General features: G+C 41.1%; 1 protein-coding gene across 1 annotated transcript in view; it reads left to right on the top strand.

The window, feature by feature from the left end:
• Positions 1-25140, top strand: part of gpc5a (glypican 5a) — a 241213-nt gene that overhangs the window by 132529 nt on the left and 83544 nt on the right. The window lies entirely within an intron of this gene.

Raw genomic sequence — 25140 nt, 5'->3', positions numbered from 1 at the left:
GCTCTGACCTCGACCACGTCAGGACTGGGGCTAAACAGGAACTCAACCAAGACTAGAGCAGGACTAAAGTCTCCGTCAGGACTAAACGGGGCTCAAACCAGGACCAAATCATGTTAAATGTGAACACGCCCTCAGACGCTCATTATGTTTTATTAAAGCTGCACTGTGTAACTTTTCTAGAGAAGTTTGCCTTTGTCTTTGCCTGTGATATTCTACAGTGTGGAGTTAATCTGCTCTGAGTCTCCTCTCCACATTTCTGACCTATAACAGCCTGGTGTTATCACCTGTTTGTCTCCATGGCGTAGATAATTTAATGCCTCACTGTGGAACATTCCAGGCAAAACAGTAACAGCTAAGTAATCAAGATGAGCAGAACAGTTGTTGTTGCAACGTATCCTCCTGTGACCTGGCGTCCTCACATGTGACAGCACATTTTGTGTTTTCTCGGCCACAGTACAAATGTTTTGTCTCCATGTGTCTGCGTCTGTGTCTGCATCTGCGTCTGCGTCTGCATCTGCGTCTGCGTCTGTGTCTGCGTCTGTGTCTGCTGTAGAGTTATAATCTGTGACACCTGTGGATCATTGTTATCATTTGCAAACATTAGAACCAGCACACACAGAGCCTTTATGTGTGTGTGTGCGTGTGCGTCTGAGTTGACACAGATAAATTCTTAGAGTTTTGGATTCTCTTTAAATGTGTTTTCTTATTTTTTTCTTGGTTCAGTCTTAAAAGCTTTGACTGACTCATGACTTTATGGAGCAGCAGGTTCCACTGTGGCCGTCACTGAAAAAGCCTTTTGTCCAGAGGTGGAATCAAACACAGGTCTGAGTCCTGCAGAGAGGCTCCTGGAGTTTACAGCACGACGGCTCAAGAAGTCAAACAGTCCAGAGCCGAGCCGTTTAGAATCATGAAAACACACAGACTGGGAAAGAGTCGGACATTTACAAAACTTAAAAGATCAGATTTTACCGAGATGTTACAGCGATGATGCAGTAGAGGGGTGTTTTTTTTTTTATCAAAGATCTTTAAGGCTCGTTTATTCACTGGTCTAAGGCGACAAGAGGGAAAAATAAAGTGCATAAATGTCCCGGCTGTGTCCAAAGATCAAGAGCGTCTGAAATGATCCATTCTGTAGTTGATGTTTTTGTTTTTTTTTATTTAGGGGATTACATTTCAGACACATTAACAATCCTCCAGTCCAGAAGCTTTTGTTTAGCTGAGGTTCAGGCAAAGACAAATAACTATAAAATGATAAATAAAAGCTCTAGACCAGGGGTGTCCAAACGTTTTGCACAGAGGGACGGATTTGGTGAAAAGCTGAACATTCTGATCTTTCTTTGAACCATTAATCTTAAAAGCACATGAACTATTTAATTATTTTTTACTTTTTTACTGCAAATGGCTTTCACTTTTCAGAACAAAATCAAAAAGTGAACATTTAATCTGTGGGTTTGATTATCACAATAAAATAAATTCACTGAGATTTTCAAATTTATTCACCTCTGACGGCGACGAATGAAAAACCTGAGACTGAAACTGAGATCTGGACTGTGGTAAACGGGCCCGGTCCGGCTCGAAGACGGCAGTTTGGACGCACAAAACGTCCCGCGGGTCAGTCAGGCTCGTCCTCGCACGGTTCTTGTTAAAGTTCATATCTGAGAAACAAACCAGCGCAGCATTTTCTTAGCAAATGTTTGAATTTCTTTAAAACTGTCTTTATCTCGTTGGCGATAAAAGTCAGCGAGAGCGCGGCCTCGGAGCACGGATCTGCTGCCATCTTCTGGTGAAATATAATATCGCTTGTACATGTGTGTTTTCATTGGTCAACAGTGCAACGGGACACACATGATTATTTTTATTCCAGAGGCTGTGGGCCAGTGGAAGTTTGTACACGCGCCGCTATTGGCTCCCGGGCCGGACGTTGGGTACGCCTGCTCTAAACGGTTCAAATATTCAGGATTTTAGCTCGTACATGAGACGACACGTTTGGATTTAGCAGAGAAGGAGAAGCTCGTACATAATTGTTGGTTTTCTGTCTATTGAGCCGCCTGGAGAAAAACGGTTTGGCTAAATCAAAGCATTTAAACCCTAAAGTGTAAATTAATTCAGCTCATATTTCAAATTACGGGTAAGTGGCGGCTGATAGAAAACAAGTCTTGAATCCAGAAAGTAGCTGACGCCTTTTGAAGAACATAAAATCAATCCTTACACATTTAAAAAGCCATTTGTCTCGGTTTGTGTGGCCTCATATTTACAATAGTATTTTTCTGCTCTTCATCAAAATCAATGGGGCCCTTCTCTTTGGCAGCGTCGTCTTCGTTTGGCTCCTCTCAGTTCTGTTTATCTCTGTGTGATTATATTAGAGCAGGTTATGGCGGCGGTTTCCCTCGGCTCCACTGCGGGGAGGGGCGTGGCCTATAGGGGGCGCTGTGGTGCGTGAAGTCGTGGGGTTGATTTGTAGATTACGTTTCATTTAATGTTTTTCAGCCCGTGCGAGACTCTGCTCTAAATAACTCGCCCCAGAGCCGCCTGCAGCGAATAAATGTTCACAATGGAAAGCTTTGTAAAGTCATTATCCAACTGTGACGCAACCGAGCGCCAATCTGGACCGAGCAGGACTCGAACACAATGTCATGGGCGCCATTTTGAGGACTATTTAGTTTTAAACGTGCTCTGTGCACAAAAACATCCTCACTGTGAGCGGCACTACTTTCTGTTCAGTTTTATCTCTGAGGTTTTTGCAGAATGGCGGTAAAATAATAAATATTTAATAAAGATACGACGGTGGAAAGGGAGCTGCAGGAGGGTTAGAGGTCAGGGGTCAGAGGTTAGGGGGTTAGGGTCAGACGGTGGACGGTCGCTGACATGTTAAACACTGCACAAATAAAACAAAGACTTCACCGGAGACACCGCAATGTTTAGGACGAGTCATGTTTGTGTCTGAATGCTAATGCTAACGCTAATTTTGAGGCATAAAATGGTTTAAAAGTGAAGTTTTCTACATCTAAAAATAACTGGGTTGTCTTTATTTTTATTAATTCAAATTTTAATTGGTTGGAGGAGCTGGAGGACATGTCTGGGGTGAGGGAAGTCTGGGAGTCCCTGTTTAGACTGGTGACCCCGGATAAGAGGAAGAACAAGGATGGATGTTTATTTTGTTTTCACATTTTAATAAACGTGACTGTTAGCTTAGCGAGCTAGCTGCACAGAGCGTCTCGAGTTGGACTAGTGGCCACTTATTGGTACTACAACGAAAAAATCCTCCTGCACAGAAACACTTTCTCAGCTCAAAATCCTCCTGTCTTAAAACACCTTTTAGTCGTTAGCTTCACCTGTGCGCTCTGTCCGCTCTGGCTCAGCTCAAGCTCTGATTGGTCCGCGCGGTCACATGGTACGACAAGAACGAGTGACGTGAACGAGCCTGACTGTCCTGAACGAGCTGCAGGTTTAGAACATGGTCCAGAAGCTCAAATATTAGCATTTATTATTTATGTATTATTCCCGTGCCTCCGTCGTGGCCGCTCGCTCTCGTCACAGTCTCGTGGGAGTAGCTCACCTGAGGCTCACCTGGTCGATGGGCAGAGCAGGACCAGATGGACGTAGCCGCTAAAGGCTAAACTCACGACCTGCAGCACTGAGCTCGGGCCCCGGGGCTCGGGTCCTTTGTCGAGTCGATTGTCAAAGATCTGCAGCTCGTCGATGTAAAAAAACAAACAAAATGAACTTGTGACGTCGACTTTTGAAAACTGTGACATGAAAAGTTGTTGCGTATCATTAAAATGTCCATAAAGTTACTCCTGATAAACATTATTACAAAACAAACGTTTACTTTTTGGCATCTCTTAGCCCTCGGTAGAAAGTCGGGACATATTTCTGACGGTTTATTTAGACGAGATAAAATTAGAGCAGAACAGATTTGCAGCAGTGTCTCGCCTGCAGAAATAGTCTGGTATCAGCCCGTAGGGGGCAGTGCGGAGCGGCGCCTCCCGCGGGGCGCTCCCCGTGTGCGCTCCCCGTGTGCCGTTTGAGCCTCAGGTTTTATTATGGGAGACTGAAGGCTCAAGGCCGGGCCAAGTCTGTTGACCTGGTGCTGGCTCTCCCACTCGTCTAATTCACACCATCTGCAGCGTGTCATGGCACATAAATCTATACGATAACCCCCCGAGAGACGGAGCGAAAGAGGAGAGACGGAACAGGAGAGGAGAGAGAGGAGGACACTCACACTTTCTCTCTGTGTGTTTTGTCCTTGCTCTTCAGTTGAGTCATTTTATCCCTCAGAATTGGAGGTGTCAGAAAAAACGTTAGTCGGATACTAAACCTGGAGCTGGTGACTCTAGAATAAAACATCACTGAGTTTTTCTTCATCTGTCGTCTTTTTCAGGGAAATGTCCTCATCCTCCACATAACACTCGTTACTTAAGTAAAAGTACTGATGCCCGAGCAAGAAAATACTAAAGTAAAAGTATCACCTAAAAATGAACTTAAGTCAAAGTGTTAAAGTGCATGTGTAAAAATGTATTACTGGGCTAGTCAGACTTGTCAGCATTGAAATAACTGTTTTTTTATTCCTTTGTTATAATATGCAATTAATATGAAATGTCTTTTACTATGTAATGTATGCACTGACTAATAGGAATTAATGATTATTGTCTTTTATTATTGATTATGTTAATCTCCACTGTGTAATTTTTTTCTTTTTTTTCTATTGTTTGTCAGGGACTGCAGATGTAAACTGTTTAACTATAATCTGGAGCAGATCATCTGTTTTATAATGTCTCTGTACATTGTCCCTTCTAATAAATAAAGACTAATAATAATATTAAAAATCTTCAAATGCAGTGATTTTGATGCAAATTTGAGCTGAATAGATTTTTTTATTTTGCAGTGGCTCTATTTCCTTCTTTTAGTTCAAACTTTCGTGCAGTGGCTCCATTTCCTTCTTTTAGTTCAAACTTTCATGCAGTGGCTCTATTTCCTTCCTTGACACATTTCTTTGAGTATTCCTGTGACATGATGCTCAAAATGACAGTTCAAACTCAAAACTGGTGTATTCTTCATCTCATAATCTTCCCCCACGTCTGTCTCACTTTGGCGTTTAGAGCTGGAGAGCGCCCCCTGGTGGATGTTAACCAGTAAAAATCTATCGTTGTACAGGCCGCAGGGTTCAGAGCGTGGGGGGAAAAAGTAGCAGCTTATAGTCTGAAATTTACACTAATTAGAACTCGCTTTGACCTGTCGGTGTCGTAATTAGCCACATTCCACCTGTTTTAGCGCGTCGCCTCCGCCGCCGTCGCTCAGGTGAGTCTCACCCCGAGTCGCCGTGTGTAAAGTGTCATCTGTACGACTTTTCTTCATTAGATTCAGAGGCTCGTTTGATTGAGACGCTGACTCACTCATTTACATAATATAAGGAGCCGTCGACCTCCCTCTTCATTACAGCGCGGCGTTTTGTAACGTGAAACGTTCTTCAGGAGCTGTTCAGGGAGGCGCAGGAGCCAACAGGAGCAAAAAGGAGCAAACAGGAGCCAAAAGGAGCAAACAGGAGCCAAAAGGAGCCAACGGGAGCAAACAGGAGCCAAAAGGAGCAAACAGGAGCCAACGGGAACAAACAGGAGCCACCGGGAACAAACGGGAGCCGAGTTGTGTCCAATAAAAGTGAATTGGATACAGAACAGGATCAAATATGCAGCAGAGCTCATCTCATTAGAATAATCGTTGTAAGAAAATAAAACACAGATGTATAAACTTATAAAACAGTGAAATCTACAGCAGAGTCGAGTTTTAAATGGACGGAGTCTGAGCCAAAGCCTGTGGCTCCGAAAACCTGCTTTTGTTTAGAAAATGTCTCTGAACAGAAAGTCCTCAGAGCTTTGTACCAGTTTAAAGGTCGATTACGACTGGAGACGTGTCCAGGTCCATTTGACTTGAGCCAACCATATTTTACTAATTAATTTGATTTATTTTGTGTTAAATGAAACTGGAGGTGAAACTATTGATTTTTTTAAAGTCTCATTTTACTCTTTTTTCTGATCATTTCTTCGTCACAAACGGATGTGTTGTGTGAATTGTTTTGTTTTATGTTTAACTCACAAACCCTGGACATTTAGAGTTCTTTTCTCAAACTGAAAACACTCTGTTCCACCTTGTGATGTCATCATGTGGTGATACAGGAAGTGCTCCACTGTGTTTTTAAACTTCAATAATCATTTGGATCATTTTCAACCTTTGGAAATGCGACTTATCTCGACTGAACTAAAGGTAAAAGGAGCTGATAACTTGGAAAAAAAACTACAACTTCATGACATCACGAGGTTGAACAGAGCGTTTTGCGTTTTGATTTTTGGAGATGTAACGGACTAATGAACCAGATTTACTCAAACACACGTGAATGAAACAAAACACAGCTCCAGGTCTGTTTTTTTAACGAGGAAACAGCTTTAAAACACGACTAAAATCTCAGAATAATCCATTTTGCGTCTCGTAGAACCTTTAAACTTTGTCCGATTTAAAAGTCTGTCTTGTGTACTTTTATGATCCTTATTAACTATATTTTTACCAGTTTTATTTTGCGATCCCGCGGCCAGGTCTTAATGATCAAACTTCAGAAATAACGGAAACTAGAGCCACAATCCAGAACACATTTTTCGAGCACATTCTCAGTGTGTTTTTCCTGCTTTTTTAGTCGTAGGCGCGTGATGTTACTTTTAATGAAGCGTGCCACAAGTTTAAAAGAAACTCCTCTTTCATTGCTTCCAGCCATTTGTATAATTTCCTTCAGCACTTAATGAGAAACGAGAAAGGCTAATGGAGTTTAACAGTGAAAACTTCAGGGAACAGGCACTTTTTAAATTGGACAGTTAGAAGTCTTTGCCTGACCTTGTGATGCAGATTCAGATGTTTACAGACGATAATCAAGTTCTCGTTGTACAAATACTCGCTAAATAAATAAATTACAGTGGGATCGTTCCAGGATCAGGGTCAGATATGGGAAATTTGGGGTAATTTTTTGGCGTTTGTGCAGTTTATATCACGGTGAAGTTACCTGTTTAAGACAATATATAAAGACTGGACTTAAGATTTATGGTTTTCAGAGTTCACCTTGCACATTTCTAACATATTTTGAGGATATTCTAAAGCCTAAATGTTTGTATTCTCTGCTAAAGTGCGTTATGGAGGCTCTACGGGATTGTGATGTGCACTTTTTGGCATATTTCCTGCAGTATATTCAGAGGAAGTGGAATGGGAAATCATCCAATCACTGTTTGTGTGTTCGTGGCTGTTCTGATTCATTAAACAGCTTGTGTGCTCACAGCTCTCTGATGTTTCTCTGTTGCATTATCATTTCATTGGGACCTGATTTGCAAAGGACTCTGATTGTGCGTCTGATTGGCGTTGTCTCGTTATGGGCCGTACAGCGTCGTAGAGAGGGGGCTGTGTGAAGATGATGGCTTTGTCATGACCTGGATTATCATCTCTGCGTCTCCATCTGCAGAAAACGGCTCGTGTTTTATTCTTCTGGTTTAACGACGTGAGATACGCCTCTTTTACGGGTGTGGACCTGTAGAAGAAGTACACAAACCTCACACTTGGTCCTTTACCTGTGAAACACTCCAAACAGGTGTCGTCCTACTGAATTTTTCTAGCTTTTATCCATGCATTTTAACTCACAAGACATTTCTACAGTGAATTATGCACAATTTTGCCTGTATATTGGAGTCTAGTCGTAAATGTGTTTTCACTGTTCTGATTGGTTAATTAAACTGAAGGGGGCGGTCCTTTAACTTATATAAAAGGAGCAGAAGGGGCTGTGCTCAGACCTGAGGAAGGTCAGAGCGGCTGAAACGTAAGAATAAAATAGAATTCCTTAACCATTGAGATGTCGTCCTACAGAAGAAGTCCACACGTCTCACACATGGTCCTTCACCCGTGACACGCTCCAGACGGGTGTGGTTCTGTAGCGACGTAACACACCTCATAAATGATCCTTTACCTGTGAAACGCTCTGAGAATGTGCGTTTCTGGTGCAAACGTCAAAGAGGACCAAGAGAATGAAACAAAATCAGAAGGTTTAATGAGTTCCACAGGTGAAGTGAACAATGAAGCAACGGACTCTACGGAAAGGACAGAAAAGAGAGTCCTGAGATGTGCGTGTTTACAGCTTTTATAGTGTCTCTCAGTGTGTTTGTGCGTGGGGCAGGTCTTCTTCTGGTCTGCACGGCGTTACACGTTAAGAAACTTTAGGCAAACTCGAACAAAGCGAGTGTTTTCTGACCCTCTCTTCGTGCAGGTCACTCATTCCTTAGTGAGACGAGGCTTTAACCAAAATGACCAGAACATACTTGTCGTCTTTTTGTCCACACGTCTTTGTAATCTCCAGCGTCTCAGCTCGGGGCAGGGAAAAAACAAAAAACAAAACAAAAACAGGATGGAAAAATGGTAAAGTAAGAAGTAATTTAATGAGCAGGAGTGTAGAAGGTAAAATAAACACAAGGAAACAAAAATACTTAAACAGAAGGAACTTGCACAGTTTTAAACAACAGAAACAAAAGTAACAGACACAAAATCACAAAATCTTAAACACCACTGTAGTTTTTTTTTGTTTTATTAATAAAGATATACAACATTTGTGGCAGAACAGACAGAGGGAAAAAAAACAATACTAGGGGTTGTCCATAAGATTTAGATCGTTTATTACATTTTTAATTTATGTTTTATAGCATCTTTCTTTTACATAAAACAGACAAAGTTCTTTATGAAATGTGAGGAAGGATGTTTGATTTTTAAGAACCTGCTCCAGTGGATAAAGAACTTACCCAGAACAAAGATCACATTTAAAATCATTTCACATTTTTTATCATGCGTAAGAATAACAAAAACGACGTCTTTGCTGGTAAAGTCTTTTGAATTTGGAATCCTGGGGAAGAGTCAGTAGTTTATATCGTCCGAGCTCACACAGACTGGACTTTATGGAGGAAAAGGACAGATTCAGGGACGCACACCTTCCATATTCACTGTTATTTACTTTGACATTAGTAAATAAAGATCTCAGTTTGACGTAGAGCTGCTCTGTGAGAAAACGCCTCCTCCAGAGCGTGTGGTCCTGCACTGGTAAAATCATGTCACGGAGTCAAAATGAAGCTTTGGCAGATGGAAAAACTAGGACTTGATTAAATATGTGGGTCATGGAAGGAAAGAGACGATCAGAATGGAGACGGGGGGAAAGTAGAACTCGACGCAGGACGACTCAGGATTATTCAGGTCACATTTCAAATCACAATTATTTGAAACGTTTGTCAAAAGTGAAGATTTGGAGGGTCGACCTGTGACTTCATTTTTCATTTTAACTCAGGAGGAGCTGGTCAAACTTTTTATTTACTTATATTTTGTTTTAAAGTCACAAAGCTCAGACTGGAAACTGGACGTGCAGATTTAGAGGAACTAAGTTAATTAGTTAATTTTCTGACTGGAGCAATAACACGACACATTTTGAAGCACGATATATCGCTACAAAGAAATACAGAGATAAACGATAATATTTAAACGACTTTATGCCACTGACACGAAGCAGGAGAGTCGTTTTTACATAAAATACAACTGATAATTAGCCACAGAAGTGATTTATTTTACTCTGTACAGCTCAGATTTGACGTTATAACATAAAAAAATCCCCCAAAATCTCCATCACTGCAAAGAATCTGTGCACATGATAAATATTAGCCTCAAAATGTACAGTTCCAGCTTTTATATCCTGAACGATATTAGAATTCTGCTGGTTGCATAACACTGACATTAGAGTAAAAATATGCAGATTCCAGGACACAGATTTAGTTTAATTCAGTGTTTGTCTGTTTTCTGAGCAAATAGTGTTAAAACAAACCAGCAGACGGCGTTTCCAGGAATGTCTCTCGCGTTTTTACGGTTTTAATTAAACGTAGTAGTTTGTTTAAGTGAGTGTTGAACGTGTTTATGTCGTAGACTGTGTAAAGACGCGGAGTAAAGGAGTGTGACGTCACAGCGTTCAGCTCCAAATGAAGCTAATCCAGGCTAGCGCAGGTATAGCGGAGAATTTCGAGCTGAGGAATTCCAACTGCGAGTGTCATAGCAACCAGAGAGCCAATCAGGAGCAAGGATGTACAAGGTAACGCCTCGTCCCCCCAACACCGCTTAGCAACGCTGTCAATCAAAACTGTTGCTAACGCTAGCGGATGTACGTTATGCCAGGGCGTGTTGCTTTTTTTGACTTTTTTGCTTTATCATATTTTTGTAATTCTTTTTCTGTGGAAGTTTGTCAAAGTCGTAAAAAGTCGTTCTGTTGAATAGTTGCATATGTATTTTTTATTTGTCGTTTCTAAGTCGCTGCTTCTCGCTCGTGCGCCGTGGCCATTGTCAAAGTTGCTCGTTGACTTCCAAACGCAGATTGTTTAGTCTCTTTTTTTTACATCCCACTCACTGCGGGCGCCATGGAAACAAGATAATCAGTGTTATTTCCATGACAAGTGAGCTCATAGTGCCTAATAATGTATAATTGTGTGAGAATAAAGTGTGTGTCAGTCCTTCATTACAGCTGCATGTTAAAGACACAATTACACCGTGACAAGCTCATTTCTCCAGTGAAAGCAGCGTTTTATTTCTGGTGCAGTTTATTGCGACGCCAACAAGTTATTTCAAAGAATTTACAACAAAGATCAGTCAGGAATGCACCGGAGTTTGGCTTTAATATTAACTTTAAAAAACATGTTACGCTTTTTTTGGTTATTTAGTTTCAAATTTTAAGTCTTTTTGGAGAATCGGCAAAAAGTAGAGAGAGAGAGAGCAGTGGGCGGAGATAGGGGGTGGGTGGAAATGGGAATTTTCTGAGCATGATACAGGTTTAATCACATAGGAAGTACAGAGCGGCCCAAAAGTCACTGACACTTTAAATTTTCAGTCGCTCCTATAATTCTTAAGTTAAACTCACCAAATTTTAGCAGTAGATAAACTGAACCTTCTGAGATTTTTGGCGATATATACGATTATAATTGTCACTTACACTTGAACCTTTCACTGCCTAAACAAGGGGAAGTAAAAATGACCAAATTTTTTCAGTTTCTCCCTGAACACCTCAATCCAACTCACTTTGCGTCACATTTAAATCATTTCCGGCTTATGTCTCTTATTTGATCCTCGATATCACGTTTTAAGTCGTTTATCGTCTGAGGTTTATTCACAAACACCTGTCGTAATGGCCGGTGAAAGGTGGAACAAAGAGGTGCAGAACTCAGGGCAGATTTACAGTTAGTGAATTTAACAAACAATAGTCCAGTAATCCGACAGGGATCACGGAGCAGGGCGCACTCAGAGCCCAGGGGCGCGCCGAGAGGAGCAGAGACGGGAACAGGGAACCGCCGGGACGAAGACAGGACCGAGAACAGAACCAGCCGAGCCAGGACAGGAGACGTGGTGCAGACAAGGTCCAGGATGAGACCAGGAGGTGAAGGTAAGGAGTAGACTGTACCGGAGCGGGAGCGCGGGGTCAGGAGCAGAGCCGGAGACCAGGAGCTGGAACGGACGGCAGAAACGGAACCCGCAGCAAGAATCCAATGAGCATCAAAAAGTCAAGTATGAAAGAGTACAACAACAGAGCTGGAATAGTCACGTTTGACACATGGATGGTCTGGCCCAAGCGTCTGGTTCCAGCTCCTCTTGTCCACGGCAGGTGTGGATTGCCCCGATGGGAGGAGCCGAGAGCTCCGCCCAGCTCCAGACCCAGACAGGTGAGGGAGGAGAACACACAGGGAGACAAAACAGGAACAGAATATGTGCCTCATGACAACGACTTTTCTTTAAGATCGACCCACAGGAAGAAATCAGGACTAGTCAGGTCTGTGGAGATACTGCCCCCTGTCTTTGACAAACACTTACTTTTTATTTCTTTAATGGCGTTTACGCTCGGGGCGTCTCTGGTATTAAAATGTCGACAGTAAAACACCACTGGGTTTGTGCATTTGACCCATGTGACTCAAAGTCCCACTGGACAATGAGGCTCGTTCCTCGGGGCTGGATTTGCTCAGATTAATGTGGGAAGAGTCGTTCTAAATGCTCTGGAAAAATAAAATAAAAATACTTAGAAAAAAAAGAGTTATGATTTTTTTCAACTGTCAGTGACTTTTGGGCCTGCACTATTATATCACGATTAAAATGAAGTGAGGACCCTGTAAAACTTTAAAAAATACAGAATACAATGATTTACAAATCCTTTTCAACCTTTATTGAACTGAATACAACAAATACATGATATTTAATGTTCAAACTGATAAACTTTATTGTTTTTATGCAAATATTCACTCACTTTTCGACTGTTGGACTATTTCCTCACACAGTTGTTCACAAAGTGTTGAACCTCGCCTCCTCGTAGTGAATAACAGACTCATGACACTCACCTGTGGAATGTTCAGGTGGATTTTAATCATTCCTCAACGTTCCCATCCTTTTGCTGCCCCTGTCCCAGCTTTATTGGAATGTGTTGCTCATTTTTAACATTAAATATCACGTCTTTGTACTTTATTCAGTTCATTCAGTTGAAAAGAATGAGCAAAAATCATCGTATTCTGTATTTTTTAAAAGTTTTACACAGCGTCCTGACTTTATTTGAATCGAGGTTGTATTTCCATATGTTCTTGATGAGGAAACATTACAACAAAGATGCTAAAATTGCGTAACACGGCCCTTTTGAAATCCCTCGAGCCTGGGCCCCTGTTTAACGTCCTAAAATGCTAACTCCGTCGCATCCATCAGCTCGTGCGTGTGAGCTGTTCCCGGGCGCCATATATTCCCAATGCATTTCATCTGCATATCCGTGACGCTTTTTGCTTTTTCCTTTATTTGCCCCTGACCTTGACAAACAAAAACGCCAGACAAAGGTTCTTCCGCCGTTTCCCTCCAAGCGCATGCGAAATATATCATCAGATTTCCACAGCGCGGGACCGGAGAGTCGGAGCGCGCGTGAAAAATGGCGACGCAGCTATTGACACACTCATCATGCTCCTCTGCTCCACTGTAGATTTCATCATCTTGCTCATCAGCAGCTCTTTGCTATAAATAATTTGTTGACCGCCCTCTTGCTTTTGCCGTCCTCTGCTCCCGATGTGGTAAAAACCCATCTAGAATCTATAAGTAGGTCTTGTCCCCGCGTCTCTCAATCACGCTCGTCACCGTCTGCCCGTCTTACCCCGTCCTGAATTATTTACTCGTCATTGATGTGGTGGTTGACCAGCAGTTTTGCTCCTGCATTATTCATGTCCTTCCTCTTACTCGCAGGGATTAACACTTAGAATATATTCGCGTTGAGTTTGTGCAGACTTGATAAATGGAAATGCCTCTGATAAAGTCCATTTAAAGCAGAGGGAAAACAATCTTGGTCATGTGTGTTGCCGTGTTTACCGCATTAATAAAACATCTGGAGCACCACTTGTATCGGCGAGGCTTAGAAATTCATTTTATTATCCAGCGTCGAATCTCAGATGGGAAAGAAATGTAACGCTAGACAAACAGCACGGAGAGCTGCTTTTAATCCGCTCTTATTGGCTGCAGCGCCGTGCCCAGGAGAAACACCCGGGCACATCCAAACCTGAAACCTGAAGATAATGAATTATCTCAAATAAATTAATGTGGCTGTTTATTTAAGATTAAAATCCAGCTCCGTAATCCTCTTTGTGTAATTAAAGTCGGACATTGTTGACAATAGAAGAAAAAAAAAACACTGCAGGAAACATAGTGTCTTTTTCACTGTTACGCTTCATATATTTATATAAATTCATGCAATATTCTGGGGAAAAAGAGTCAAACCTTGAGCCTTAAACTTGTGTAAATTGTGTTTGTGAGTCGCTGCAGAAGGAGCAGGCGACCGGAGGCTGCACATTCCTGCGTTTATATGTCCGCTCCACGTTTTACCTCCTGTCCTGCTCTTCCCCCTCCCTCACCTGTCTGTACCTGGAGCTGGGCGGAGCTCTCGGCTCCTCCCGCGTGCACCTGCTGGTCATCTGGCTAATCACCACACCTGCCGTGGATAAGAGGAGCTGGGAAAAGACACTCAGTGCGAGGTCGTCTGTGTGTCCTCACCCTGTCTGTGCCGTCGTCCCTGTGTTCCTGTCGTTCCCTGTGTTCCTGTCGTTCCCTGTGTTCCTGTCGTTCCCTGTGTTCCTGTCATTCCCTGTGTTCCTGTGTGCCTGTCGTGCCTGCGTTGCTTCACCCTGTTCCGTACTGGATTATCTGTGTTTGGTGCCGGATCCTATGTGTGCCTTTGACCCAGCTCCGACCCTGCTCCGACCCTGCTCCGACCCTGCTCCGACCCTGCTTCGACCCTGCTTCTCAGCCCTGGTACTGTCTTGGTTTTTCCCTGCTCTCCACGTTCCTGGATCTTGATCCGCTCCTGGCTTCCTGCTCACCATCAGATCAACCCTCAGTTTTGTTTCATGTCTCATTCTGTACAATAAACACTGTAAATATTCCCCCGAGTCTGCGCTCTTTGGTCCGCTACACCCACCGTTACGACATTATAGTAGTTTTGGTTTGATTGCTCATAATTGCACGTCGTCTTCTGTCACTCAGCCTCGTCTCAAATGAAGGTACTGTGAAGAAATGATGTTCGTTTTCTTTAGCGGTGGAACAAAAAAAGAAATCTAAATTGCTTATGGCGTACACATAATTTACCAAAGCGTGTTTAGTCGTATTTTTGAGCGACTGGGTAATTACAGTGTATTATAAAGAACAATAATACTGCAGCGTATTTGATGAAACAATGTGTAACGTTAACCTGAATTAACCTAAAGAATCTCAGAAAATATGCAACACGTTAACTCGACCAATTACCTTAAAGTACAGGATAATTACTGCGTTTAAAAATAGTGACTAATGAACAAACAAACCAACAAATGTACGTCTGAATCTGAATATCCAGTGTCGTCCCAAACTCCAGATGCTCCGCGACTCGATTAAATCCGACCGCCGCTGCAGGATTCGACGTGTATTAATCAATAATTGTTTTCTCTCTTTAAATCTGACCCTTTGCCTGATCATTTTACAGCAAAAAACTAAAGCGTTGCACGATAACGGCTTCACACGTTGTTGTTTTTTTAGCTTTTCGTGTCAATAATGCGGCAATAAACGCTGCGTCTCCTCCAACTCCTGCAGTGCGTTGTGGTTTTTACTGTAAAGTGATCATCAGATATTGCTTCCTTTTCGAAATGCATCGTGAGCGCACAACTTTTACACCTGCCGGACATTCACGCGTGACTACAAAATGGCGTGACGGCGAAGGATGCAGCGCTACAGGACAATACGACAACACGACAACACAACAATACACAGAAGAACAGCACGTTTCCTTTATTTTTAGAGCAACTGTCAGTATCACAGACCCTGCTCTCTCCAAATATAATAGAGTTAGGCCTTTATAGAGCTGTTTGTGTGCGGATTTGTGAAAGTTTGGCGCGATTAACACACTGGAGTGGTCAGGATCGCTTTAACGAGAAGGTTTTAAGAACACTCCTGCACACGCTTTCACTCGTCTTTCACTTTTATTAGTACAACCTTTCTCTCCTCTGACCTTCCTCGGGATCTTTTCTTAAAACCTTTCAGTCTAACGCGGCTCTCGTCCGGTCAAATGTGCAGAGTCGACGCAGAAACGAGTCAGAATCGCGTTAAACGAGTCGATATCGAGGATTGTTGAAGTGTGGGAGTAGCAGAGTGGACATTCGTACATTCTTTCTTTAAATGCTCCAATTAAAACACAATTCCTCAACTAAAAATATTCCAGTTTATAATTTCCGGCTCGTCCCTGCCTCTCTGAGCGCCCCCTGGTGCGTATAAGAGCGCTGTCAAAGCCGGAGCAGCCATGAGCCAAACGCAGAGTGACAGGCTGCGTCCTGGGAGCACATTCACATCCTGACACTTCCCTCCTCTGACTGGCAAATATGATGAGTGTAAGATCTGCTCCGGCCCCTATTTACTGCACCCAGGCTCACAGCAAATCCATCACCAGATCCAAGTCCAGACGAAGCATTAACCCCCGACAGCTCGCTCCGCCTCCGCACGCCGCTCCTATACCTTTTAGCAACGTTTAATTGCGTATAATTGTACGCCGTTTCTTTCCACTTGAGCCATTTGACAGAGCTACAAATGGAGGTAGTGAAGGAACAGCAGTCGTCTTGTTCAAACGGAAAACGCAGACGTGGAGAGAGGTCGCTAATTGCAAGTGACATCTAAGTGGGATGATATTAGAGATAATAGACAGAGGAGATGTACAGCGCCCAGCGAAAGACGAGAGGATGAGCGTCGAGAACGGACGACGGGAGGGAAATATTTGAGCTGCATGTTTGGGACTCAAAAACGGGGTGATATCAAGATTAATTGGATCTCTGGGTCAGGGCGTGAAGGATAAAATGTGTGAGTTTAAAAGAGTTTAAGGAGCGGATCTGTTTGAACGAAGATTGAACCACAAACCGCCGAACGTTCAAGAGTCTCGTCGAAGTCTAAAGCAGGATTTTGCGTAAAAAAGACGTAAAAACAAACTAGACTTGACCAAAAACGAAGGACTAAACTAGAATTCAGATCTCATAACTCATAATTAGCTGCGTTTATTGCACTAAAATCAAATATTTCACATCGCAGCAGAACAGGCTTTACCTTTATGTGAAAAACGAGCACGACTCTGGCTCCAGTTCACTTTCTATTGAAAAATGACGTCGCTTCTCTGTGTAACTGCTCCTGTCAGGCATAATGTCGTCTTTAACCCGCTGTCTGGTGTTTTTATGTCATCGTTTTGTCCGAAAATCCAGATATAAACACTAATAACAGCCCAGCGAATCTGATTAAACACAGTGTTGGTGTAAATATGTCACTTAAGGCTTTTAATAAAACCAAAAACGACAAATTAAACATTGATTAAGACATGTTTGGTTATAAAAAACAGCAGAGAGACGCCGGTTTATTGCTCAGCTTGTTCTAAAGTTCTACAGGGAGCCTCCGTAGTCTCCTCTTTTAAACGGGAAACACTCACTCTGCAGATATTTGCATTCTTCGCTGTAAATTGGTTTCTGTGCTGAGGCAGAATCAAAATGCACTTCACGTCCGTGTGTTTGAATATGGGGCCTATTCATTATAGTGTCTACCTGTGGGAAGCTCCTGTCTGTGCAGTGATTTAAGACTGGAGCTGTTTGCAGATGGCTCGGGGAGAAGAGTGTGTGGGCGGATCGCCGCTGTCCTCGACGCTCTGGGCTTTCCCCTCACGCGCCGCCGTAATGGAGATATCACACGCGGAGCCGACGCCAGTCACGCTCTCAAACTACGTGTTTTATGGTCGTGTCGAGTCCGGAATAGGCAAACGTGAAACGAGAAAAAAAGAGGGCGCGCTCTGTCCAAGACGCCCGGCTGAACAGTGACGCGGGGGTAAAGCCGCGGACGTTTTTTTTTTTTTTTTTTGAAGGATTAAAGGTCAAATGTGACGCAAAACGTGACGTAAAAAACTGACGCTCGTGAGGTTTTTAGTCGTGTTCTGAAGCTGTTAAAGACTCAAAAAAACAGACCCGGAGTTGTGTTTTGTTTCGTTCACACGTGTTTGAGTAACTTCTCCAAAGCTCAAAATGTGACGTTCCACCTTGTGATGTCATCAAGTGGTAGTTTTCCAGTTCCTACAGCTGCTTTTACCTTTAATTCAGTAGAGACTAGCAACTCCAAAGCTGAAATTATCCAAATGATGATGACACATGTGTTACCGCGTGACATCACAAGGTGGAACAGAGTGTTTTCTGGACAAATCGTTGTAGGAGCGAAGACGTTTAGCTGCTCGTCCAAGCCGCGGCTTGGACGAGCAGCTAAACGTCTTCGCTCCTACAAGCCGCTTCTTCATTTCTGGTCAGATTCCTGCTGGACTCTACCTTTAATGGCCCTAATAGCTCGATCTATTGCTCTCTTTGTTGCCTTTGTTTGCTTTGGGTCTGAAGATGTTTTTATAAATTGAGGATAAGTGACGTCTCAGGCTTCATTCCTGTTCAAAAAAGGATTGTCTTTCCTAAAAAAAGTTGGTTCTTTAACTCCTTAATACACGATTTAGATTTACAGATTTAACTTCGGCTTTTACTATTTTTCTGATTGAGAGACGAGCTCGGTCTAAATCGGCGGGGTTTGTGTGTTAAATGTGAATAAAACAACAAAATAAATAAATAAAATGAAGAAAAAACATTAGAAAATATCAGAAAATAGCATAAAATGAGCCTTTAAACAGTAAAAAGACCCACACTTTGTATAGAGTTTGATGTTTTTAAAATGTGAAGTGACTTAAATACTCAGAACAAAGTTGGTACAAATCTAAAAGTTGCGGTCGTCACATGTTCCACGTTGTGGCATTAAACTCCACGGAAACGAGCGGATGACGCCACCGTAGACACAAGTGAGACGAGCGCAGAGTCGAACACAACGCTAACGCAACTTTTAAACATTATTTTCCAGCGATAAAACCGTCCGTGATCGACTAAACGCTCAAGATCAGTTTAATGCCGTACTGCGGAACATTCACGGTAACATCTCCATTGAGACGAGAGCGTTTAAAGAAGGTAAAGACGATCGCCGGAAAAGCTACAGCGAACGTTTAACTATCAACGCTGTTCGTGAGCGACACGAGATGAAAACGGGACGCCTTTACCGCGGATCTTACTTCTTCCTGTCTGTCGTTGTCGTCGCCGTGGCAAACTCTTCAATTCCACTTTTTTTTTCTTTTGCCTTAACTTCCTCCTCTCCGTGGGCGTCGGCAGAGATTTCGGTAAAACCACATAAATATCTCCCCGCTCCAAATCTCCCCGATCTTAATATTCAATCTGCAGAAGGTCGATTATGTTGTTTTGAGATTCGCTCGTGATGATGAAACTTTTACTCGTCTTAATCTCTCAAAAATGATCATTCTCCGTGTATTTCTGGCAGACGCACGTGCCCCGTAGGACGCTCTGTAATTACTTGGGTAATTGCCTGACTGCTGCTCATTAGCGTCGTCGTCGTGCGCGTCTTCGATGGCTATCACGGTAAACATCACACCTGCCGCCGCGCACCTCTGTACACATGCTAGCGCGTTAGCCTGCGGCGTTTTACACATGTGCCCGTGTTCTCATTACCAAAACATACACATCTTTAATTATTACAGTCTCCAGGCAGCTGTGCGGACTCCCCCTGAGCCCTTCATCCATCAAACGCTAAACAGCAGCGGAGAAACGCGGGGACAAGACAAGATGGCCGACGACTTTAACTCTGATTGTTTACGGATATAGAACGATTTGATTTACATCTGCCCCCTGCTGTTTGGATGTAGCAGAAGCGTTGAACGAATGTCACAGCTCTGGTTTAAGTCCATAATATTCTTCTTTTTACGCGCACGGCTTTGACAAAGATAATAAATCTGACTTATCCGCAGAGTTAAACGCTCTAAAGCTAAAGCTCAACCTGGGGACCACTTACCACGGAGCACCTTGAGTAGTTTTAAGTTTGAAACGAGGTGAAATTGAATATTTTAATAAGAAACGTAGTAATTTTCACATCTTTGAGCGCCAGTGTGGAGAAGTCTGGACGTAAAACTAAGGAAATATTGTAGCGTCGGATGCAAAACGTCGCCGATAGACTCGTGGTTGTGGACTTTTTTTTATTACCGTAACTCCGCAAACCGATTGTGCCTCGTGTAGATTCAAACGGCGTCTCTTTAAATATGTCACTGTCATTACGGTAATGTGCTTACGTCGCCCTCGAAGACGACCAATCAGAGCGCAGGAGCCGCCCAGTCAGTTATTTGATGCGTCAAAGGAAAAATAAGGATGGACAGAGGCGTAAAATAAAGGAAGGCGTGTGAAAAAAGGTAAAAGTACAGGCTGATACCTCCTTTAACGTGATTTTTTTATGATGCAGGTGAACTGGGCTCAAATGCAACACAAAGAGAACAATCAAACGTCTTAGAAAATACTACAAAGTGTCGTTTAAATCAGGGACTAAACAACTGAGGAATGACGTCTTATTTGATATCAACGAAAAAAAGGCGGATAAATAAACTCAGGAGCAGGAAACTCAGGGATTAGTGCAGATACTGAAGTGCAGAAATACAAACAACAGAATGTTTCAGATGAGTTTGACCTGACGGAACAGAAACAGTTTATACGGACGACTCTGGGCTGATGAACAAAACGAGAGGCAGCGGCAGGAAAAACACGGAGGGAACAAAAGAAAGACCGGAAAAAACGGAGCCGGACTGAGGATAAACATGTAAAAAGACAGAACTGTGACATTTTTATGACTAAAAAAAGAAAAAAAAAGTCTGTACTGGTCTATAATGTGCTCAGTCTTTAAAGGGTTAAGCTCAGAGTTGTGTAACTGTTGTGTGTTTGTTAATGTCACTGTGTTTGTGTGACTCTGGTGTGTGTTTGTGGTGATTCTGTTGTTGTTTGGCTCTTGTTTTGTTCTACATTCGTCCTCGTGTTCAGAAAATAAACAACCAGAAGAAAAACGTGCCGTGTTTCCTCAGACCTGAACACGTCAAACTCAAACTCACACAAATTAAAAACTGAGACAAATTCACGGGACAAACTTAATATTTATTGAAAAACTGACTGCACCTGATGTGTGTTTAACGTCTTCATGTGGAAACGGACGTGAGTTTTGTTTAAACGCAAAATCTGGAATAACTCGAGCTTGATTTTACAAACAGAGAAAAATACATTTGAATTAAAAAATAAAGGAAATTAATTATGTTTCTCTCTGTTTCTGTAGTGATTCATTTGGCCGAGGTGACTAGTAGCTGCTGCCGCTCTGATGCACATTTGACACGATCTCACGGGCCAAATATAATTACACTGCGGGCCAGATTTGGTCCCTGGGCCTGAGTTTGACACATGTGAACTTAAACAGATCTGAATTAAAATGAACAGAAATAACATTAAACAGAGAGATTTTATTCTTATCAGCAAGAAACAAGAAGAATTTATTTGTTTAGCACAATTTATACACAAAGTAAGACAAAGTAAGACATTAAAATCACAACACAACAAATAAAAACATAAATAATCATCTTAAAATGTACATTAAAAGAGAAAAGTGCAGAACAAAACACAGCTGAACAGAACCGTTTGAGCCTGGACTGAATAAAAGGTTCACTATTGCAAATTCTGTTAAACAACGTTAATTTCACTTTCAAATGCGTTTTTCCTTTGACGTTCAAAGTTCTGCTGCTCGCCGCCCGCCGCTCCTGGGCCGGACGTGTAAATTTCCACCTCGCGTCTCTCACTCATGATTAGACAAAGGCCGATGTCGTTCACCGCGGCTTAATAACCGTCACGTCCCCTTTTATTACGTGTCAAAAAGAACTATATCTTTTCAACTCTGTGGAACGTGGCACTTTACGTCTTTGAAAAGTGGAACAATTGTATAGAGTCCAGAACTGTCACGGTCAAATGTGATAAGAGCTTTTACCCACACAAATCATATGTTCCTGCTTTTATAATCCAATTTTTGTCACTCATGGGGCGAATGCAGCGGAAAATGGCAATTTACACAGGACAGTTCAAGTGTTAAGTGAACGTGGCGACAGAGAAAGAGCTGGAATAAAAGATCTGGTTCATTTAAACACAGTTGAGTTTAAATAAAGAGTCACCTGCTCAACTGTTCAACTGTTCAAGTGTGTGTTCAACGACTGGAGAAAGAGCGTTATGTCAAAGAAACACACACACATCAGTGCGCGCACACACACACCCCTACATCAGTGCACACACACACACACACTGGGGTGAGTGTCTTGCCCAAGGACACAACGACAACATCTGTGGGAGCTGGATTCCAACCTTAAACCTTCAGATCAGTGGGTCAGACTCTACCAACTGAGCCACTGTCACTTATATCGAGATTCAGTAATGATACTTTGTTTTAAAACAGTCTTTGTGTTTTTTTTATGCTAAGTAAAATAGATATTATTATCATTATTATTATTATTATTATCATTTTTATTTCTATTATTATTATTATCATTTTTATTTATATTATTATTATTAATATTATTATTATTTCTATTATTATTATTATTATCTTTTTTATATTATTATTATCATTTTTATTTCTATTATTTTTATTAATATTTTTATTTCTATTATTATTATCATTTTTATTTATATTATTATTATCATTTTTATTTATATTATTATTATTAATATTATTATTATTTCTATTATTATTATCATTTTTATTTATATTATTATTATCATTTTTATTTATATTATTATTATTAATATTATTATTATTTCTATTATTATTATTATTATTATTATTTTTATTTATATTATTATTATCATTTTTATTTATATTATTATTATTAATATTATTATTATTTCTATTATTATTATTATTATCATTTTTATTTATATTATTATTATTAATATTATTATTATTTCTATTATTATTATTATCATTTTTATTTCTATTATTATTATTATTATTATTATACAGATAAAATGCTGCTTGACGCCTGTTTCTATTTTTCCTGTGATGTTTTGTTGCTTTCTCTTTTTAAAGTTGTTTTTATTCTGGATTTAGCGAGTACAATAAATATATATCTTGTGAAAAATATTGCTATCACTTTATTACTATAGTACTGTTATACTTTGTTATACTTTATGTTATACTTTATGTTGTTACTTCACTTTATCTGTGGTGGAATGTAACAAAGTAAAAGTAGTAAAGTACTGGACTGGAGGTATTTTACAGTGCGTACTTTTACTTTTACTGCAGTACATTTGAGAGCAGTATCTGTACTTTCTACTCCACTACATTTTGAAGTATTTTTATTATTGTGTGAAAAGGCTGAGTTTATTTTTAACACGTTCAGAATTTGATCAAAACAAAAATATACAAATAAAACAGAAAAAACACGATTGATTCAGTCGTTTCTTCAAAATTCGGCTCAAATCTTTAGTAAAATAACGACATTTGAAGCTTCAAAATCTGCACAAAATACTTTTACTTTTTACTCTTTAAATACATTTTCACACAGGTAATTTAGTACTTTTTAAACTTTTACTCCGGTATGTGTACTTTTACTTAACAGAACTGAGTACTTCTTCCACCACTGACCATAACTGTGACATAGTATTAAAAATAGTAAAGTACTGTACTTAAGTATAAATGTGAGGTATCTGTACTTTACTTAAGTACATTTTGAACTGGATACTTTTTACTTTTACTTTACATTTAAGAGCAGTATATGTACTTTTGTGAACAGGACTGAAAAGTAGAAGTATTTTTATTTTTGTGTGTGACCTGCAGAAAAGTCTGAGGTTTATTATTTTTATTTTTTATTGGAGCAAAACAAAAATAAACACAAAAAAAACAGAAAAAAAACAAAATTCAGTTCAAAAAATTATCAAAATCACCACATTTGGAGCTTTATAAGACTCAAAATCTACACGAAATACTTTTACTTTTTTCTCTTTAAGTACATTAACACTTTTACTGCAGTAGATTTTTCATTTGATACTTTTACTTGAGTACTTTTTACTCCAGTATCTGTACTTTTACTCGACTTCTTCCTGCTCTGTCACGGTGCAGTTTTGCCGTAGCAGATCATTCTAGTTAAACCTGACTGTGTTTAACTGCCTGAAATGTTCCGTGTTGTTGCTTTTGCGGCTCAAACGTTTCTCTCAGACTCTTATTTTTCCGTTTTCTCTCACTCAAACTCTGCACAAACTTTGAATCAATTCCTCGTCTTTGGAGATTCATTATTCCAGGTAACACTCTGCAGATGTGAATTTAAGTGTAATTAATAAAAATCATTATAATCAAACGCGTAGAAGAGAAAGTCGTCTGTGGATGTGGAGCGTTTCGGCGCCGCGGACGACGCTCGTTATGATCCAGGTTCAGCCGCAGCCCTGATCCGACTCGTCCTCTGCACCAACCGCCACAGCAGCTAATTAGCATAGACGCTACCTTTCTGATCAACACAAAGCTTTCTTTCTTGTTGCCAATGACGCTCTGTGAATTTAAATGAGCCAATTAGCGTGCGCCGCTCCCCCGCTGTCGAGTTCACACGATTTTCTGATTGAGACTCTGCAATGCGGCGGAGAAGCCCAAAGTGAAGCCCCGGTCGAAGTGTAGAGTTAAACAGGTTAGGAATTGTACTGCGCTAATGGCTAATGCTAACACGGGACTGGAACACAATGATGGGGCTAATCAGCGTATGCTAGCAGGGGTTAGCTCGCTCCTGAGCGTCTGGAACCGTCAGGATTAACACGGCTCAGTTCACACTTTAGGGAGGTTAAATTCGATTAATAACAGATGCGTCTTACCGTACGACAAGGATGTTTTAGTTTCAGTTTTATGTTGTTGGATAGAAACTGTGTCTCTGGAGAATAAGTCGCACCAGGAAAAATGCAGAATAATGAATTTAAAAACACTTATACTCTGGAAAATACTGAATTTAAGGAGGTGATTTACAGAACCCTGTCAGAACTGAAGAAGCTACTTTCAATTCAAATAATTTCAGTTTTATTTATACAAAACATTTAAAAAACAACTTCATTTGTCCAAAGTGCGTCACATAAAAGTGTCTGTGTCGCTCCAGGTCTGATCCAAAGTGAAAGAAAAACTCTAATCTGTCTCTGGATAAAAAGTTCCGCTGCTCGTTCGAGTTTCTTCTTCAGTTCTGGTCAGATTCCTGCTGGACACCGACTTAAATCTGTCTGAAGGGGGCGCTAACGACACTCAAGCTGACACAATTGAACTTTTACTATTCACATAAAAAGTCAACAAAAGGCTAGTGTTAAATACCAGGGAGAAGAGGCGGGGCTAATGTTAAATACCAGGGAGAAGAGGCGGGGCTAGTGTGAAATACCAGGGAGACTTGGTTGAGCTGTGAAACTTAACTGTTCTTTTGTCCAGTTGGTAAGATTGAATTATGTGTCCTGTCCCTTGGTGTTTGTTGTACTCAGTTGTACTCAGTTGTACTCTGGTGTACTCTGGTGTACTCTGGTGTACTCTGGTGTACTCAGTTGTACTCAGTTGTACTCAGTTGTACTCAGTTGTACTCTGGTGTACTCTGGTGTACTCTGGTGTACTCTGGTGTACTCAGTTGTACTCAGTTGTACTCAGTTG

The sequence above is a fragment of the Periophthalmus magnuspinnatus genome, chromosome 3 (genome assembly GCF_009829125.3).
Source record: "Periophthalmus magnuspinnatus isolate fPerMag1 chromosome 3, fPerMag1.2.pri, whole genome shotgun sequence".
In the NCBI taxonomy this organism is placed as follows: domain Eukaryota; kingdom Metazoa; phylum Chordata; class Actinopteri; order Gobiiformes; family Gobiidae; genus Periophthalmus; species Periophthalmus magnuspinnatus.
Note: the sequence above shows the minus strand (reverse complement) of the source record. Positions and strands in the feature narration are given on the sequence as shown.